Source organism: Acipenser ruthenus, chromosome 23 (genome assembly GCF_902713425.1).
Source record: "Acipenser ruthenus chromosome 23, fAciRut3.2 maternal haplotype, whole genome shotgun sequence".
NCBI classification, from domain to species: Eukaryota; Metazoa; Chordata; class Actinopteri; order Acipenseriformes; family Acipenseridae; genus Acipenser; species Acipenser ruthenus.
Genome location: NC_081211.1, coordinates 18,612,905 through 18,619,556, shown reverse-complemented (window position 1 = coordinate 18,619,556; position 6,652 = coordinate 18,612,905).

Here is a 6,652-nt window from a genome sequence, read left to right as displayed (position 1 = left end):
CCCTGTCTATATATTTATAGATTATGAGGGTCTGGCAAAGGTAAGGTCACATTGTCACAGTCGTGGCAATAACGATTTGCCAGACATGTGCAAAGCCAGTTAAAGGCAAACATGATGATAAACTACATACTGGAACAAGATAACCCAGAGCTACTCGGATCGATTGCAAACGGCATACAATAGTAAGGCAAATGTAAATAAATTCATAATACAAGTTAGCAAGCACTAAATGTGGTTATTAAATCCGTGTTATTACATATGTACAACCATGTTTGCTGCTGACAAATATATCAAGATACTAATATCTTTTTAATATCTTTTTAATAAGTCAGTGTCACAAAGACGGCCGGAGTGGGTGGCGTCAGACCAGATGCAGGAAATAAAACAACAGAGATGTGTGGTTTGGTGGAGCTGATCGAATGGTTTCGCTCAGCATTTAATAAACAGAACAGAAAATGAAAGGTTTTAAACACAAAACACAAGCACAAAACAGGACACGGCACTATACGCCAAAATAAAGAGACAAACAAAACAAACACGGTGAGTGAAACACTTATATTTACGTTCTTACTTTCTTTTACTATTTAGTTTCTCCTTCGCCACACTCGTTCTCCACTCACCAAACACTCAACCCCGAGTGAAAGAAATGTGCATCTATATATACTGTTGTGCTGGGATTCAATTACTAATTAATTATTCACTTGAATCCCAGCACGTGAATTAATTCTGTGCAACCCCGTGCTCACATACTATACTTTAAATGCACGTGCAGTCATGTGCAATCCCGTGCCTATATATAATTATACAATTTAAATCACACGTGAAACACAGACCCGTTTAAATCCCGTGTACCAATCTCTATACACCAACATTTAACACACCATACGCAACATACAACATATAACACACACATGCACACAGGGGCGGGGCACATTGCCACAGTCAGCCACAAATAAAAAGGTACAGTTGAAACTAAAACACATGATAACTTTTATAAACGGTGACCTACTGTTGTAATGGTTAACTGGACTTGTTCCTCAGCCAAGGTCCTTGGGTCAGTTCTAAGTTTAAAATTATTACTTTGAATTGTTTTTATTTTTTTTATGTACTAAGCAAAAATCTGCCCTCTTCCAGTACACATGTTCTAATAAGGGAGGCAGCAGAGCGTGGACCGGGCTGTCTGACTTCTGCATGTTGCACAACTGGTCTGGACAGCAATAGGTATTCAATACATTTACATGCACTTACTATTCTGCATACAGCACAGATTCTGTTTTATATGGATTTTATTTTTTACATTTCAGTATTCTAAACAGAATCTAAAATGCTTCTAAAGGTTCTGATTGGTGGCAACACAAACCTGCATGTGATCGCCACTGTACGATATAGGGGTCACATGCTTCATCCCATGGCAAGACCTTTTCAACTATTGACCCTGACTATAGGCAATTAAATGTGTGTTCTAACCCTGTAGCTGTTGCCATCATGCACACCAATCTTACTTGGAAATTTGGAAGGACCTGTTTCTAGCTGCGTTGCACACATTTTTTGTTGTCCTTAACATAACTGAAATGTTTGTTTCCTTGCCTTTGCTGTGTCATCTAAAATGACATTCACAATATGAACGCTTGCTTATGTTAAATTCAATTTTGAAATGCATAATTGTGCAGGGTCACGTACATTATTTTACATTCTGTCCACGGCATGTGAGATGACTTGCTAATTGGTCCTTGATGCTTGTTGCGTAATGTTTCCAAACCAATGCTCTTTACATGAATTATGATACTTTACTTTACTTGACCGTCTGACCTGAAAAATAACATAATGGGTCATCTCCTCACATTGGATAAAAAGGAGGTCAAAGGTGTCCAAAATAGCCATTTTTACCACCTTCAGGCCATTCGTTACACAGCTCTTCTACACAGAACACCAGCATCAGTTTCTCAATCGCATGTCGGGTTTTAGAATCATCAACCACAAATGGAGGAAACACCCTCCTCATATTGTTCGCTAGAGCTGGGATGACCAAATAAGTTGTGGAACATTTAATCACTAAAACAAAAGAGTAAAACACAAAGTGTCTGTATCTGTTGTATCTCATTTTTACTAAATAAATAAGCAAGCTGGAGAGTTCACAAGGCAACTAGCCACTGTCCTGGAATTTCTGAACTGTCCAGAAACCAAGTTACATTCTGTGTTTTAAACAAAAACAATGGGCAGGTCAGGAACAAGAATAATTGTTGTTTGAATACTTCTTTGCTGCTGTTGTAACTCATTGCTTGGCACCTTAGTATGTGCTTTGGACTTCTCCATTGAAATGATGTAATGTGAGATAATCTGCTTAAACAAATTGGCTGTAACCTTGGTTTAGTTGCAACCATACTATATGGTTTTCCTGCCAATTCTCAATTGGCATTCCAAAGCAGTCCAGCCATTGCTACAGTGGAATGCTGGATAGATTCCAGAACCTGGTGCCCAATGTTGTTTTAGTGTTTATTCTCCTGGGGATTCCTTTCAGTCCAACTTGATCAGTGTGCCAGGCATTGTCTTTTCTGTGCTGCAATAATTTGAAGATTCAATAATAAGTTTCCACCAAATGATAATTGTTATCCTGATTTCAGGAGGAGAGACGTCACTTTCTCAGTGTTTTACGCCACTTCCCTCAGGGAATACATTCCTAGTATTCTATTCATCCAACAGCGTCCGTGCCAGCATCAACATCTCTTCATTTCTCGCCTCTCCACCTCTACAGCAGCCCTGTCTTATATATGTGGGGGTCTCCAGTCACCCTAAAATACCTATTGGACGACTTTCTCAAGAAGCCCAGCAGGCAAGAGGCCAAATACTGTATCAATACACTGTTGTCACTTTCATTGTATTCACAAATCTGTAGAATACAATCATGTTCTACTAAATATCGTGGTGTTTTGTCTTGATCCTGAAACTAAACTTCTAAGAACAACTACGGTACTGTATGCCTGGCCAAGACAAACCAGCACGAACAAAGCAGACAGAATTGATGGGTAACATTATGTGGGGGCATATTTTCAAAGTTTTTACTTCAGTCTATGGAAGGAGGAAAACATATTAAACTAAATATAGCCAAACAACTAATATAACAGAATTGGTCTCTTACACCTGCAATTTATTTTTGTCTTGTTCGTTAAAGCGCAGGGGTGTCAAACTCAGTTCCTGGAGGGCCACAGTGTCTTCTGGCTTTTGTTCCACCCAAGCTCTCAACTTGACACATTTAACACTTCTCTCCAGGCCTCAAAATGTTTCATAGGTAGTGTACCTTGAATCAAGTGCATTTTTAAAACCACCAACTGTAAAAGACAAATCTTAATCCAACATGCAAGAAACCCAAACTGTGCTTTTATTCCAAATCATCCAGATTATGAAAAGTTAATGAGATCATCAACTTTCTTTTTTCTTTAATCAATTTTGCTTTGCCGAATGGTTGCTGAACAAGCCAAAAAAGAATGCTTTGTGACAACCTATATTCATGGCGTTACTGCTTTTTTTCAAAAGATCAATATAGTTTCGAGCTTTGTTGCAACATAAAATGATTTTCGTATTGGAGGCAGTTACACAGCGCTCGCTTCTTATTATGACAAAAGAGTTGACTTCACTGGTGCGTACAGACCGGGATGTTGACAGTGTGTGTATATAGTATTGAAACATCATGAACCCTGTTCATCTTTAAGACACTCAGTCCTGCCAGACAAGGCTGTTTTTAGCTGTTAAGAAACCATGAGCAAATTTTAATAAATTATTGCAATCATGACACCATGTCAACAGTATGATCCTAATCACAATGGCAATGCTCTGTTTCCTCATATAGGCAAGGGAAGCTGGATGTGGGTTGTATTGGTAATTGTGTACTGTATGTACCATTTGGAATGAAAGAGTCAGACTGGGGACAGACTTGTAATAAGTAATTTTATTTTTATTAGAAACTTGCTGGTCTTGTATTACTTTGAATATATTGTATAATTGCAGTAAACCATTAATCCCAAGGTAAACTGGCAAACAGCGCAGCTATGCTGCAGGCACAAATACCAAGCACAGCGTTTGAAAGTAACTTTAGAAAATGCTGACATTGCTATCAGGTGTTTAATAATTTACTAATTTAGGTTCTGGAAAAACCTTTTGTGACTGCAACTTGAAATATCCTTAAATATGCCTTTTACTACTCAAGATTGTTTTGTTTTATTAATTGATTAGTGTTGGCAATATAGATATTGAATCCCTACTGTACTTTTTTTTTCTCGTACCCTGGGAATGCTACCGAACACATTCCATGTGTTTCATCATCAGGAGCTTGTTATAATATAGACTGGAGAAACACACAACAATATCCCCATTGTACTATATCATGCTGCCAAAGCCATCTTGAGTAATTGCTCCAGCGTACATATCAATAAAATGCTTTATTGTAGGCTCTCTGGTGATAAACTTTCAAAACAGTTTAGCACTAATTTTCAAAATGATTTGCACCCCTGTAATAATAGTTTGCTTAATTTACTATTAAAAAAAAAAACATTGTGTGATGACATGTCAAGCCCACAACTACTCTTGCTATCCAAGAGTGAAAATACTTTTACCAAAATGGCCATAGTCGCCTTTGCAAAGTGCTAGAGATTTGCAACTTATGCCAAAGAGCAAGCATCTCCAGTGTATTTATTTTGAACCTTACTTAATTTGAGGTTTTTAGCATCATTTTGATTTATACATTTTTAAAAGTTTATTTTATTCTCTCTAAAAAAGCACAACAATGAGCTGAATGATTGCACACTTTTCCTTTATTGAAGCAAAACATGCCAGGCACCCATCCAGTTTTGTAAGTCCAGTGGCATGGAGTTCAGATTCTGTGCTTCAGGGAGCGTGAAATAGGTTTCAAGACCATGAAGCGATTCACCTTGGAGGCATTCTGCTGAACTCGCCCTGGTCTTCAGAGGACAGCACGTACAAGTTCCCTCTGTAGTCTCATACTATGTGTCTCATGTACAATGTGCTTTACCTAACAACTGGTTCAGATAAAACCTTTCTTGCTGGGGATATGGTAACAATGGTTTTTTAGATGTTTTCCTCCAGAGCAGATGGAGAAATTGAGTTTGTTGTGCTGTGAAGCGTGTTTTAACCTCCACAAAATACCTCGGGGAGGTATGCGCGATGAACTCTCCAGTGAGGACGGGCACAAAGAAGAGCGCTAACTCCATTCCTTACCTGACAGGTCAAGGTAGAACAGATTGGGGCAGTGTACTGGGATCTCAAATACTAACCTCCAGAAGTGACTGGGACAGCATGTGTCACTGGAAAGAATGGGTCCCAAGATGGAACCCAAAGGAGACACTTGTTTTGCTTGTTTGTTTAACTGCTACAAACTAAAGTAACTTACGGAGCAGGAGGACTGGAGATCGGTTGTTTTGATCGTAGCCTTTTGTGTTTCAGGCTGCATTATGGCACAATGAAATAATTGGACACTAAAACTGTTTCCTGATTTCTGTTTTAGTATATTCTTCCAAAATAATCTATTGACGAAATAATATTGCAACTTATTTCCATTCCTAAAGGGAGTTTCAGATGATCAAATAGCTGAGCTTGGGGCTATCAGTTATTTGTTATAAAATAAATACATTTATGGAGCAATGTCGAAGAACACCTCCATAAATAAGCCAACTGCTTTTTTATTTATTTATTTTTTAAATCACAGTTGACCTAACATTGAGAAATGGTGTCACTGACATTAGTCAACAGCAGGCCATGGTACCATATTCAAAACCAGGCAGGAAATTGTTTACAGTGGTTGTTTCAGTACCTGACAATGGTTGCTGGTGTTGTGAGTAATCATGATCAATCAGGCTTGACCACATATTCCCAGAATGGATCAGTTAAGGTTTAACACTTGTTGATGACCTGCAAAATAAGCTGCAGCCTCAGGAACCGAAATGTGTGTTTTGTTTTTTTTTGTTTTTTGTTTTTTAAATTTAGTCGTTGCCAATTAGTTTTTTATTATTTTCTCCCCAATTTGAAATGCCCAATTATTTTTAGGCTCAGCTCACCACTACCACCCCTGTGCTGACTCGGGAGGGGCGAAGATGAACACATGCTGTCCTCCGAAGCATGTGCCGTCAGCTTCTTTACACTCTGCAGACTCACCGTGCAGCCGCCTCAGAGCTACAGCGTTGGAGGACAACGCAGCTCTGGGCAGCTTACAGGCTTACAGGGGTCGCTGGTGCGCGGTGAGCCAAGGACACCCTGGCCAACCTAACCCTCCCTCCCCCCGGACGACGCTCGGCCAATTGAGTGCCGCCCCCTGGGAACTCCCGTCCGTGGTCGGACCGGACTCGAACCGGAGACGTCCAGGCTATAGAGCGCATCCTGCACTCTAGCGAGTGCTTTTACTGGATGCGCCACTCGGAAACCATGAAATGTGTTTTATTAAAAAGTAGTCTTGTACTAAGTACAGACATGTAATGTAGTTTTACGATCATATTTTGAAATTGACTGGCTTTTTTTTTTTTATTTAAATGGTCAATATGTAAAGAGAATAAAGAAACAACATTTAGATAATAATAAAAAAAACCTTTTCAATTAAAAGAATGCCCAAATCATTGTTATTTATATTTTGGGGAATGTGCAAATACAA